General features: G+C 45.7%; 1 protein-coding gene and 1 long non-coding RNA gene across 3 annotated transcripts in view; one reads left to right on the top strand and one right to left on the bottom strand.

The window, feature by feature from the left end:
• Positions 1-3,076: 3,076 nt before the first annotated feature.
• Positions 3,077-6,159, bottom strand: LOC132395776 (uncharacterized). Its single transcript, XR_009512739.1, has 2 exons — positions 5,945-6,159; positions 3,077-3,860 (listed from the first exon to the last, which is right to left on the bottom strand). It is a non-coding gene; the product is annotated as an uncharacterized LOC132395776 (long non-coding RNA).
• The window catches only part of si:ch211-105j21.9 (sialomucin core protein 24-like), a 39,106-nt gene continuing 29,351 nt past the window's right edge, over positions 4,609-14,363 (top strand). Inside the window, exon 1 of one of the 2 annotated variants that reach the window (XM_059972793.1) lies at positions 4,609-4,748. The gene's annotated coding sequence lies outside the window, so the exon portion shown is untranslated. Of the gene's footprint in view, positions 4,749-5,230; positions 5,393-14,363 lie in introns of those variants that run through there. The other variant, XM_059972791.1, reaches the window with a different exon arrangement.

Below are 14,363 nucleotides of genomic sequence, written 5' to 3'. Positions count from 1 at the left end.
TCGGCTATCGTAGATTGGATGTTGTGTGATAACACAGATCTTATTAGAGAGTTTAACATAAAGGAACCCTTAACAGAAGATGATCATGCTATGATTGAATTCCTACTGCAATTTGAGAGGGAGAAGGATAACTCACATGTATCAGCATCACAATGGAATAAAGGAATTCCAGAGGGATGAGAGAGGAGCTTGCCCAGGTGGATTGGAGGAAGATACTGGTGGGGATGACGGAACTGCAGAGGTGGCTGAAGTTTCTGGGATAGTTCACAAGGTGCAGGGTAGATATATCCTGCAGGAGAAGTTCTTGTATGACAGGGGTAGGCAACTGGGGCTGACAAAGTAAGCTGAGGATTGCATTAAACCAAAGAAAAGAGCAATAAGGTAGCAAAAGTGAGTGGGAAGTTGGATGATGGAGAAGCTTTTAGAATCCAACAAAAAGCAAATAAAAAAGCTATAGAAAGGGAAAAGATTAAATATGAAGGCAAACTAGCCAACTAGTCAATAATATAAAGCAGGATACTAGGTTTTTTCAGTTATATAAAGAGTAAAAGGGAGGTGAGAGTTGATACTGGACCACTGGAAAATGATGTTGGTGAGGTAGTAATGGAGGACAAAGAAATGGCAGATGAGCTTAACAGGTACTTTGCATCTGTTTTCACTGTGGAACCACATTAGCACTGTGCCAAAGGTCCATGACTGTCAGGGAGCAGAAGTGAGTGCCGTTCTATTGCAAAGGGAAATGTGCAAGGCAAAATGGATAAGATGGATAAAATTGTAAGATGGATAAGTCACCTGGGCCAGATGGACTGCATCCCAGAGTCCTGAGAGAGGTTGCTGAAGAGATAGCAGATGCATTGGATATGATCTTTCAAGAATCACTGGATTCTGGCATAATCTTAGACGACTGGAAGATTGCAAATGTCACTCCACTCTTTAAGTAGGGAGGATGGCAAAAGGAAGTAAATTATATGCCTCACGAGTGAATCTGCAGATGCCGGAAATAAATAAAAACACAAAATGCTGGCAGAACTCAGCAGGCCAGACAGCATCTATGGGAGGAGGTAGTGATGACGTTTCAGGCCGAAACCCTTCTCTCTCTTTTCCCCCTTCACCATAATCTCCCCCCAGCCCTACCTTTCTTTCTCTTTTATTTTATTTCCCATAATTCTCCACCTTCCCCCTTGCCCATTTCCCTTCAGCCTACCACTTCCCAGTTCTCTACTTCATCCCTCCCCCCCCACTTCTTATCCCCCCCCCCCCGACCATCCCATGTTACTTCACTCCTGATGAAGGGTTTCGGCCCGAAATGTCATCACTACCTCCTCCCATAGATGCTGTCTGGCCTGCTGAGTTCTGCCAGCATTTTGTGTTTTTATTAAATTATAGGCCTGTAGGCTTAACCTCAGTGGCTGGAAGAGTCTATTACTAAGGATGAAGTTTCAAGATATTTGGAGACTAATAATAAAATAAGTCAAAGTCAGCATGGTTTCTGTGAAGGGCCTGACAAATCTGTTGGAGTTCTTTGAGGAAGTAACCAGTAAGGTGGACAAAGGAGAGGCAGTACTTGGAATTTTTAAAGGCGTTTGATAAGGTGCCACAGACGAGACTGTTTAACAAGATGAAATCCTATGGAGTTACAGGAAAGATACTGCCATGGACAGAGGAATGGCTGCGAGTGACAAGTGGTGTTCCTCAGGGGTCATTATTGGGACCGATAATTTTCACATTGTTTGTCAATAATTTGGATAATGGAATTGATGGCTTTGAGGCATGTTTATGAATGATACAAAGAGGGGTGGAGGGGTAGGTAGTGCTGAGGAAGCAAAGCGGGCCTCAGACAAATTGGAAGAATGGGCAAAAAAGTGGCAGATGGAATACAGTATAGGGAAATGTATGATAATGCATTTTGGTAAAATGAACAATAGTGTAGACTATTAACTAAATGGGGAGAAGGTTCAAACATCAGACGTGCAGAGGGACCTAGAAATCCTCGTGCAAGACTCCCAGAAGGTTAAGTTAGAGATTGAGTCTGTGGTAAAGAAGACAAATGCAACGTTGGCATTTATTCCATGAGGAATAGAATACAAAAGCAAGGAGATAAAGCCGAGCCTTTTAAAGACACTAGTCAGGCCACACTTGAAGTATTGTCGGCAGTTTTGGGCCCCAAATCTCAGAAAGGATGTGTTGTCATTGGAGAGAGTCCAGAGGAGGTTGACGAGGATGATTCCAGGAATGAAGGGGTTAACAGATGAGGAACATTTGGCAGCTTTGGGCCTGGACTCACTGGAATTTAGAAGAATGCTTGGGGATCTCATTGAAACCTACCGAATGTTGAAAGGACTAGACAGGGTGGAAGTAGAGAGGATGTCACCTATGGTGGGGGTATCCAGAACTAGAGGGCACAGCCTCAAAATTGAGGGGTGATGGTTTAGAACAGAGGTAAGGAGGAATTTTTTTAGCGAGAGAGCTGCGAATGTGTGGAATGTTCTGCCACAGACGGTGGCTGAGGGCAAGTCCGTGGGTATATTTAAGGTGTAAGTTGATTGTTTCCTGATCGGTCAGGGCATCAAAGGATATGGCGAGAAAGCAGGAGTATGGGGTTGAGTGGGATCCGGGATCAGCCGTGATGGAATGGTGGAGCAGACTCGATGGGCTGAATGGCCTAATTCTAATCTTATATCTTACGGTCTTATGTCCAGGCAGCATCTTGGGGAAAGAATACAGTCGACATCTCAGGCCAAGACCCTTCATTGGAAGCCTTCAGTCCTACTGAAGGGTCTCAGCCCGAAACGTCAACTGTACTCTTTCCCCATGATGCTGCCTGGCCTGCTGAGTTCCTCCAGCATTTTCTGTGTGTTGCTTGGATTTCCAGCATCTGCAGATTTCCCTTGTTTGAGAATGAGTGCTGATCTAACTGGAGGGTTATAAACAGGAGAAGACGACTGTGGGGAGTTTCAGAGAAGAAATCCCAAAATGCAGATAACAAGAGCTGTAGAACACAGTTGCCGTTAGAAACTGGTTTTCCCATTTGAGACGGCGCTGGTGAAACACAGCAAGAACTTGCTGGCAACAAATCAACTATTAATTTCTTCATTAATCGCCATATTTCTGGTAAATGATTACAGCAATCAATAGCCCGTCATTTCCCTCTCACAGTTGAGCCTTGGAACCACCTGTATAGCCCGGCAGTTTTATGGTACAAACTGAAGTTTTGAAGATACAAGATGGTTGTGCCATAGAACGTCCGGGCCGAATGGAGCTGGTGGGTCCCAGGCCCAAGAGTGTATCGAAGCAACAGGGCCCCAGTATGAGAACGAGGCTATTCGGCCAATTTCAGCACCAGGCCAGATTGGAAAGGTCAGGGGGTCAGGGCCAGAGGAGGGGAACGGGTTAGTGTTCAGCTCACTGCTCTGTGAAGTTTACTCGTCTCTGCACTGAGCTGAGGCTGTGGCCTGTATTTGCTGCAGCAATGACTGTGCTCCCTTTTGTGACCTTCAGCTCTGAGTGTTATTTGCTTACTTTTATTGTTCGCGTGATTTGTTTCTGCTTCTGCACGTTGGTTGTTTGATGGTTTTCCTTTTATTCCCCATGGGTTCCATTGGGTTTCTTTGTTTCGTGGCTGCCCGTAAGGAGAAGCTTAAGATTGTACGTACTTTGAACTTGAAATCCAAAACAAACTATGATGCTGGCAATAGCAGCTCAGGCAACACCTCTACGGAGCGACAACCTGAGTGAATGTTAGACGTGAAATGCCTCACACCTGCATCGCCACTTTTAACACAAACAGGAAAGGTGAGTTATCTGAAATTGTTGGACGTCAAGGTGAAATAAAGCTTGAGAAAGCTAGGTATTCAGCAGACCTGTGGAATAAAACATAGAATTAAAATTGAGAATTTTCCCTTCTTCACAGTCTTTGATTTCAAATGTTAGTTCTGCTTCTCCTCCCGCAGATATCTCCTGACTTGTTCAGTATTTCAGTGGTTACCGCTTTTATTTCAGATTTCCAGCATCAATGAATTTGCTTTGATTTTAACTGGCATAATTAATTCACCGCCACTTCTGGCCCGGAGATGCCCAGCCTGAAGCAGCTTCACTCTGCTCCCCAGTCTGATTTCTCTCATGCTTTGTGGCCTCCCATTCTCTTCTCGACTTCGATGAGCCTCTGACCAAAACACGCTTCCGTGGCCCATCTCCTTCCCTAGCACACGCCTCTGCTCCACCATGACTGAAACTAAAATTTTGCCCTTCACAAATCAGACCCACGTAGGATGCAGATTTGTGTAAACTTATCAACATCTCTCGAGGCACCAGCCCTCTTCGCAACCTCAGATCCACACTCGACACCTTTCTTAGGCTCATGCATCCTCTCCACCTCCCTCCACAACATCCAAACCGACCCACTCCACTGTTCCAAGGAAGTAAGATCATGTGGCATCACCTCATCTTCTGTCTACTTGTGATATCGCCTATAAATCTCAAAGGAGATCAAAACCCGCAGCCTCTGCAACTCTGAAATAAAAACAGAAAATACTGGAAATACTTGGCAGCCCAGACTGCACTTGTGGGAAGAGAAACGGAATTATTGATTTGGGTCAAAGTCTCTGCCTCAGAACCGGGGACATGGGAGAATTATGGAGAATTAAAGTGAGAGGCAACTGGAAACTCAGGTTTGCCCTTCTGGACTTGCAATTCAAGATCTTTGCAATGCTTCTGAGACACCTTTGAATGTTGTTTGGACTGCTGAGGAGGTGAGCATCTGAATAACTATGAGCTGAGTGTTTCATCTCTTCCTCACCATTAGTTTCTAAAGTTTTCAAGAATACTTTCATAAGCTGATCCCTTGTCACAGTGTCGTATATCCGTCCTGATGAAGTATTGTAAAGGCAATTGTAAAGGCCTGTTCAGCTCTTTCCCAGCTGGTAAATTTTTGATTTGTTTTCTCTCCTGGTTAAGTTATTTTTGCAGAAAGTACAAATAAGCCAAAGCCTGGTGTGTACACAGCGAAGGTGACTCATTCACTCAATCTAAGTCATAGGTTTCAGCCCAGGTACGCCGCTCCCTGTAATCGTGGTGAAACTCAAATTCCAGGCCCACCCTCCTGATTACGTAGAAACAGTTCTGGTCTGGCTGCTCTATCCTGTACTCTCTCTCTCTCTCTCTCTCTCCCTCTCTCTCTCTCTCACACACACACACACACACACACACACACACACACACACAGCCTCAGGGGAATTAACAAACCCCGGAAATGACAGCAAGGCAGCAGTGAGAGTGGGTGCCAGTCAACCCATAGGTGGTGCTTCAGCATTCAGCAACTTTTAACACCTCACAGAATCATAAAAGTAGACAACAAAGGCTTGTGCGAAACTTTACTTTCCAGTTTGCAGTGAAGGTAGGTCTTATGTGGTATATTTTTTCACTTGCAGCCGTGGCCAGTATTTTGACCGATGTAATCACAATAAGCAAGGGCTGCTCGTCATTGGTGTGGACACAAATTTTAGACTCTTTTGGAGTCTGATATGAATTAAGAGGCTTTTTTACAACCTGGGAAGTTCAGAGTTGCAGGTTTTCAAACCTTTTCTGGTTCATTTAATACAGTTGCTAGATTTGGAAGGAGCAGGGGAGGGGGTTGGGAAAAGTTTCAAAGGGTGTGTTAAACAGGCTTATTGAAAGCTTTAAAGGCCAATTCATGAAGTAATAAAGCCTGTAGTTTCTAATGTTCCCATCCTTGCTACTGGGATAATATTGGGCCCTAAACTCTCACACTGAAGGTTTATTGTAATTCCTTTCAGTATTCAATTTCACTACTCAGTTAATCATTCACAAAGAAAGCACATCTCAGCAACTTGACTTCAGACTGCAATAGAACCATCGTTAGGGGGAAAGGTAACACTTTGTGAAAACAAATGTGGTTTGAAGTCTGAAAATTTAAACAAACCCTTACAAATTTAGAGAAACTTTTCTCTCCGACTCTTTGGAGTGTGTTGCTGGGTGAACTGGTGCCTTTCACCTGGGTTCATTCTCGACGTCTGCCGATGTCTGTTCCGACTTTGTATGCTCTCCCTGTGGCTTCTCCCAGGTGCTTCTGTTCCCTTCCAGGGCAATTGACCACTGGAAATTATGCCTAATGTGTAGGCATGTGGTAGAATATGGGGGGGGGGGGGGTGGCGGTGGAAGGAAATTGATGGGTAGGTGGGAGAATAAGAGATGAGATTAAGGTAGGATTGGTGTAAAGAGGCTGTTGATGATCAGCATTGATTCAAAGGGCTAAAGAACTATTTCCTAGTTGCATTTTTCTGTGTGCCTTGTAAACACATTTGATTTTGTCCAATGAACTCGTACGGTGTCATGTAGCAGCTCGCATTGGGCCGTGTGCAGACTTTTTGGTTTCCTGTCTCTGTACTGCAAATCGTACAAACAGGTTGAATTTGCTCAAATGCACACACCCAGAGCAAGCCACAACATGGTCAAAACTTGAAAGATGTTTTGTGTCTATGATCAAACAAACTGCATAATGGAACTCTCAAAATATTTTAAGCCAATTTATGGTCCATTCATGTGGGGAAAACAATGGATTAACTTTACACCTTGTAGGAATTTTCAGCAGGCTGCACTGCAGATTTGTTTAGCTTGGGGATTCTTTAATGGCTTCAATACTAAACTTTTTGGTAACCTTTTGACTTTTCTGCATCGTTTTGTGCAAGATGTTACGTGCAGTCCATTGAATACTTTAAATGAAATTATACAGTACTGTGCAAAAGTCTTGGGCACATTTATACAGCTAGGGTGATAAGACTCTTGCACAGGTCTGTATTTGTCCAGATGGAGTGAAGAGCGAGGTTGTAAATCTTGCGGGAGGGAAGGATGGGAATGGCAAGGGTGGAGCGCAGTGGGAGGGGTGTGGGACAAGTGGCAGAGAAGGGAGTGCTGGGGGGGGGGACACACAGGTCACACCCACCCTCAGACACAAGACAAGGTCATTTGATTCCACATAATTGGTTTATTGATCATTGCAGAATATCCCCCTGATGCTTCTCTCTCCCTCCCCTCTCTCTTCCCCTTTTCTCAACCACGATTCTCTTCTCCATTCCCTCCTTTCCACTCTCAGTCTACTAGAGAGACCCATATCAGAATTATGTTTATCCTCACTTCAGATGTCATGAAATCTGATTTTTTTGCACTAGCAGTACAGTACAATACATAAAATTATTACAGTACTATGCAAAAGTCTTAGGGACCCTAACTGTATCTATCTAGGACTTTCATGCAGTACTGTACCTTGTAGTTGAGTGAAGAAATTTTGATCAGATTTATCGCCATAGTTGTCAAAAACACCAAGTGATTGATATGGCTCATTGCTTGCTTTGTTGCTGGTTAGAATTGATACTTTAAAAAAAATCTATTTATTTAAATTGCTTAAATGCAAATCCTAATGTTGGAAAATAACTGGTGCAGTTTCGTAACAGCCTTTCTTATCAAAATATAGAACAGTAATTTGACCCACCATGCTGGTGGCTGCCATGATGCCAAATGAAACTACTCCCATCTGCCAGCACATGACCCATATCCATTCATCCCCTTCCTCTTCATTCTTCTGTCTCAATGCCTCTTATTGAGTTTGCTTGCATCACTACTCCTGACAACACATTCAAAGCAACTACCACTCTCTGTGTAAAATAACTTGTCCCATACATCTCTCTAAATTCTCCCCCCTCTCATTGGAGAGCTATGCCCTCTAGTATCGGGAAAGAGACTTTGACTATAGCTGCAACATGACTTCCTGACTAGCATGCTCAACACTACATGCCTTCTTGAATAACCGGTGTTACCACCTTCAGGGTATGGATTTGGTGCCCAGGATCCCTCACTACATCAATGTTGACATTTGACCTCCCAAAGTACCTTGCCTTGCACTATCCTGGATGAAATCTTGTCTGTTTGTTTCCTTTTGTCAATGCTAGGTTTCTCCAGCATTTTCTGTGTGTTACTCCGGATTTCCAACATCTGGAAAATCTCTTGTGTGTCACATTATACTCTATCTGCCACTTCTCTGCCCATATCTCCAAGTAATTTATATTCTGCTGTCTCCTTTGACAATCTTTATCACTATCTACTCCAATTTTTGTTTTGTCTGCAAACTTACTAATAATCTGATCTGTGTTTTCATCTGTCAGTTATATATACACCACAAGGAAATCAGGTCCTAGGACTGATCCTAACAGAACACCACTGGTCACAGACCTTCAGTCAGAATAACACCCCTCCAACACTACCATCTGTTTTCTGTGGCCAAGCCAATTTTGAATCCTATCTTCCAAGTCACTGTGGATCCCACACTCTTACTCTTCCGGGCTGACATACCATGAGGGACCTTCTCAAATGCCTTACATTCACTGCCCTACCCATTCCAATGGGGCACTATGGTAGCAAAGGGATTACCGTGACACTTTCACAGATTGTGGTGTCTGACTTTGGAGAACAATCCCAGCATTCTCTATAAGTATCTATACATGGAACGTGTGGGTTTTCTCGAACACCCTCCCACAGTCCAAAGACTTACTGGTTAGTAGACTGACTGTTGATTGTAAACTGTCCTGTGGTAAGGTTAGGGTTAATCAGAGGTTTCTGGGCAGCATGGCTCGAAGGGTCAGAAGGGTCGACACCATGCCGTATCTCTAAATAAGTAAATGAGCCATTTTCATCACCAGCTCAAAACACTCAGTGAAGGTAGTTCGATGCAATACAAAGCCATGCAGACTATCCCTCATAAAGCCGTGACTTTCCAAACCCTATCCCGAGGAATCCTCTTCAAGAGCTTCCTTACCACTGACGTCAGGCTCACCAGCCCACAATTTCCTGGAATAAATAAAGGAACTATACTGCTCACCCTACATTCCTTCAGTTATTGCAAAATTCAAGATCAAAATTAGCTCGCCTCCTCACTTGTTTCTCCACGTACTGATCCAGAATACATCGCACAAATACCTCCTCCAGATATTTACCCACTGAGTTGGTTTGACAATCTACAAAGTTCCTGTTTGATTATTCTATCACCACTGTTACTTTGCCACTGCCTTTACTCCACCCTTTATGTTCAGGCCTCCCTGTTTGTCCAATATCTTTACTGCAAGTTAATTATTCTGGAATAGTTCACTCCCAACCTTGGTCTTACAGCGATGTCTCAGTAATGGCTGCTCTCTGTCTCGGTTTCCTTTGATGAAGCGTTGTGATCCAAAACATCAACGGCCCATTTCCCTCCACTGTTGCTGTCTGACCTACTGGGTTTTACCAGCATTTTGTTTTTGGTCCCTGTGACAGCACCTTCATACCTCTTTGTGCCATTCAATCAGCCCCTATTCGTCATGAGGAGTCCAGAGAATCCCAACCTCGGCACACAGTAGGGGTCTATGGCATAAAAAAAAGGTTGGGAACCCCTGCTCTAGTCTTTGTACCACTTTTCTCTGCTTGACAGTAATTGTACACGTGCACTCTGTCTATTCCCAACATAGTCCAGTGACATTGCTCAGTTAACAAAGTAAATTTGAATGTATAATATTCAAATGTTGAATGTTGCCAGGTGAATTTAGGTCATTTTACTGAGGGAGGAGGTGATTTGCCGGAATAGAGATGTGGATTGGCAGGCAGCTGACAGAAATGCACAAACCACTTTTCCTGGGCCCATCTCAATTGTCATCTGAATGTCCCCCCTTAAAACTGAATCTCGACTTCTTCTCTCTTCCCCATACCTCCTGAAAGTACAGCACATCTGGTGTGACTGTCTCTCCAGATTCAAGTCTGAACAGGTGAACAACCTCTTGTGGCAAGGACTAGAGCAGTCCATTGATCCTGCAAGTGATGCCAATGACCATATTTGCAAAGTCCTCCTGTTCAGTAGCACTTGGTTTATTGGTTCTAATTGCAACTGGTTGCAAACCATGCACAGGTACTATCAGTTGAGTCTAAACCTCAATTGCAACTCAAACATTCTCATGCCTCAGGATTTTAAAGTATTTCACTTGGTACTGGATAAGGTTCCTGTTGTTGTTAATAACATTTTAAGTCCTGCTCACATTGTAAAGTACCATCATAGAAACAAACAGAGTTAGAGAACAAATAGTAATGATAATATAGCAGACAACCATCACTTGCCCTGCCCTTGGAAACTGAAGAAGGGCACACTTACATATTAAAGAAAGCTAACTAGTGAACCAGACCACACCAGTTCCATGGCAACAGTTGTTTAGCAACATGTTCAGGCCACCAAAGTAGCTAGAGTGTTAATTATTAATTTGGGGAGATGCTATGTTAAGCACAGCATGAGAGAACACTTAAGACATCCATTAAATTATCTGTCACTTCTAAGGATGGACAATATCTTATGATAAACACAGCAATTCAATGCCATCTCCCGAAATGTTCACTTCAGTAACTATGAAACAGAAACAAGATGAATCAGATCCTATTTAATGTGTTAATATAGAAAGACTGTGGTACTTAGAGTCAGAGGGAAGTTTTCAAGTTGCACTCTAGAGCAGGGGATCACAACTTTTTATGCCATGGACCAATACCATTAAGCGAGGGGGGTCTGTGAACCCCAGATGGGAAAGCCCTGCTCGAGAGGCTCCAGCACAGCTGCCGGTACTGTGCACTGGAATGGCTGCACACTATCAGGGATAGATTCATCAGTGAAGGTGTAGGAGGAGGCTCCTTGATCTATTGTGGCTGCATTGACTAATGAAAAAGCTCAGTAATAATTCCAGTCAACACAAAGAAATCTGCAAATGCTGGAAATTCAAGCAACACACACAAAATGTTGGTAGAACACAGCAGGCCAGGCAGCATCTATAGGGAGAAGCATTGTCGATGTTTCAGGCCGAGACCCTTCGTCAGGACTAACCGAAAAGAAAGATAGTAAGAGATTTGAAAGTAGGAGGGAGAGAGGGAAATGCAAAATGACAGGAGAGGACCGGAGGGGGTGGGGTGAAGCTGAGAGCCAGAAAGGTGATTGGCGAAAGGGATACAGATCTGGAGAAGGGAAAGGATCATGGGACGGGAGGCCTAGGGAGAACAGGAAGAGAGAAAAAAAAGAGAGGGGGGGGAAGAAAACTAAATATATCAGGGATAGGGTAAGAAGGGGAGGAGAGGCATTAACAGAAGTTAGAGAAGTCAATGTTCATGCCATCTCCAACCTGATGGCATGAACATCAATTTCTCTAACTTCTGTTAATGCCCCTCCTCCCCTTCTTACCCCATCCCTGAAAGATTATGATTTTTCCACCTCCTTTTTTTTTCTCTCTCTGCCAATCACTCTACCTGTTCTCCATCTCCCTCTGGTGCACCCCTCCCCCTTTCTTTCTCCCTAGGCCTCCCGTCCCATGATCCTTTCCCTTTTCCAGATCTGTATCCCTTTCGCCAATCACCTTTCTGGCTCTCAGCTTCACCCCACCCCCTCCGGTCCTCTCCTGTCATTTTGCATTTCCCTCTCACCCCACTACTTTCAAATCTCTTACTATCTTTTCTTTCAGTTAGTCCTGATGAAGGGTCTCGGCCTGAAACATCGACAGTGCTTCTCCTTGTAGATGCTGCCTGGCCTGCTGCGTTCTACCAGCATTTTGTGTGTGTTGCTGCAATAATTCCTGTTTCCTGTTCTTTCTCACACAGTAACATTTTCCTTTCAGCTGCTTATCCCCTTTTAAAGTTATTATTTAATTTGTTTCCAAAATTATCAGACATTGCACTCAAGCGGTGCAGACTCGAGGGGCCGAATGGTCTACTTCTGCACCTATTGTCTATTGTCTATTGTCAACAACTCTTTGAAAAAACATTTTATTCTTGTAACAGACACAAAATGCTGGAGGATCCCAGCAGACCAGGTAGCTTCTATGGAAAAAAAGTAAACAGTCAATGTTTCGGGCTGAGACCCTTCATGAGGACTGGGGAAAAAGGTGAAAGTTAGAGCAAGAAAGTGGGGGGTGGAGGAAGACGTACAAAGTGGTAGGTGATAAGGTGAAACTGCAAGGGGGGGGTGAAATAAAGAGCTGGGAAGCTGATAGGTGAAAGAGATAAAGGGCTGGAGAAGGGGAATCTGATGGGAGAGTGTGGAAGATCATAAAGGAATAAAGACCCAAACTTTTTTTAATTTTATTACGATACAGCCCTTCGAGCTACACCACCCAGCAACCCTATTGAACCCCACCCTAATCACAAGACAAGTTACAATGACCAGTCTGTCCTTGGATTGTGGGAGGAAACCAGAGCAACTGGAGAGAACCCTTGAAGTCGGGGTGGGGGGGGGAAACGGGACATACAAACTCCTTACAGGCAGTGGTGGGTATTAAACCCGAGCCACAGGAACTGTAAATCATTGTGCCAATCACTACGCAACTGGCCACCAAGCCCAGGGAACCGGTTGTGTAATTAGGATGGGTTCAGGTGAATGGCTGTTAGGTTTTCTCGGGATGGGCTGTGGAATGGTGTGCCATCTGTCAGGCTGTAGGTTACATTTAGGATCCTCAGATGTGGACGGGGTGCGGGGAGGAGGGCAACAGGTTGGTGGTGGCAAGAGGTTAGGGGATGCAGCTGCCTTGGGGAGAGATAACGGTTAGGACAAGAGGAGGTCAGGCAACAGGCCAGGGATTAAACATGCCACCTGGCTCACTCCAAAACCTCAGAGAGTGCCCGTAAAAGCTGGCTTCATTACTTAAAGAGGACCCACCCAAGGGGCCTCCCAGCACAGGACTCACCCCCCCCGCTCCAATACATCAGTAATACGTTGGACGGTCTCCCTTTGCATGAGCGAATCATGCTACGCGGATCCAGGAAGAGAATGGCGGTCTTGGTGGGACTGCATGGTTTTCCTTTGCCGTTGGAACTGGGCAGACAGAGTGCTGAGTAAGCTGGAGTCAGGAAGCTGAAGGGAAGGGCACACGAGGACGCAAACACATGGAAGTGGAATGAGCAGGAATTTCTTGTCATGGCAATCATTCAACTTGTACGGGAGAAAGTTATCTGCAGTTTTAAAGAAGAACATCCCATGAGACAGGTGCCTGCTAGTTATGTGAGTCACTGGAGGGTTCCCTCATTAGCTGGTGTTTACCCCGACTTCCCAACAGGCGACCGGAAAGGGAGCCCTGGCTTTACCCCCTTCCAATCAGGCGACTGGAAAGGGAGCACTGGCATTTACCCCCTTCCCATCAGGCAACTGGAAAAGGAGCCCTGGCTTTACCCCCTTCACATTGGGGGACTGGAAAGTGAGCCCTGGCTTTACACCGTCTTCCCATCAGGCGACTGGAAAAGGAGCCCTGGCTTTACCCTCTTCCCATCAGGCGACTGGAAAAGGTGCCCTGTCTTTACCCCCTTCCCATCAGGCGACTGGAAAGGGAGCCCTGGCTTTACCCCCTTCCCATCAGGCGACTGGAAAGGGAGCCCTGGCTTTACCCCATTCCCATCAGGCGACTGGAAAGGGAGCCCTGGCTTTACCCCCTTCCCATCAGGCGACTGGAAAGGGAGCCCTGGCTTTACCCCGTTCCCATCAGGCGACTGGAAAGGGAGCCCTGGCTTTACCCCGTTCCCATCAGGTGACTGGAAAGGGAGCAATGGCATTTACCCCCTTCACATCAGGCGACTGGAAAGTGAGCCCTGGCTTTACCCCATTCCCATCAGGCGACTGGAAAGGGAGCCCTGGCTTTACCCCCATCCAATCAGGCAACTGGAAAGAGAGCCCTGGCTTTACCCCCATCCAATCAGGCAACTGTAAAGGGAGCCTTGGCTTTACCCCGTTCCCATCAGGCAACTGGAAAGGGAGCCCTGGCTTTACACCATTCCCATCAGGTGACTGGAAAGGGAGCCCTGGCTTTACCCCCTTCACATCAGGTGACTGGAAAAGGAGCCCTGGCTTTACCCCGTCTTCCCATCAGGCGACTGGAAAAGGAGCCCTGGCTTTACCCCATTCCCATCAGGTGACTGGAAAGTGAGCCCTGGCTTTACCCCGTCTTCCCATCAGGCGACTGGAAAGGGAGACCTGGATTTACCCCGTTCCCATCAGGCGACTGGAAAGGGAGCCCTGGCTTTACCCCCATCCCATCAGGCGACAGGAAAGGGAGGCCTGGCTTTACCCCCTTCCCATCAGGAGACTGGAAAGGGAGCCCTGGCTTTACCCCCATCCCATCAGGCGACAGGAAAGGGAGGCCTGGCTTTACCCCCATCCCATCAGGCGACAGGAAAGGGAGGCCTGGCTTTACCCCCTTCCCATCAGGCGACTGGAAAGGGAGCCCTGGCTTTACCCCCATCCCATCAGGCGACTGGAAAGGGAGCCCTGGCTTTACCCCCTTCCCATCAGGCGACTGGAAAGGGAGCCCTGGCTT

Source organism: Hypanus sabinus, chromosome 6, assembly GCF_030144855.1.
Source record: "Hypanus sabinus isolate sHypSab1 chromosome 6, sHypSab1.hap1, whole genome shotgun sequence".
Taxonomy (NCBI): domain Eukaryota; kingdom Metazoa; phylum Chordata; class Chondrichthyes; order Myliobatiformes; family Dasyatidae; genus Hypanus; species Hypanus sabinus.
Note: the sequence above shows the minus strand (reverse complement) of the source record. Positions and strands in the feature narration are given on the sequence as shown.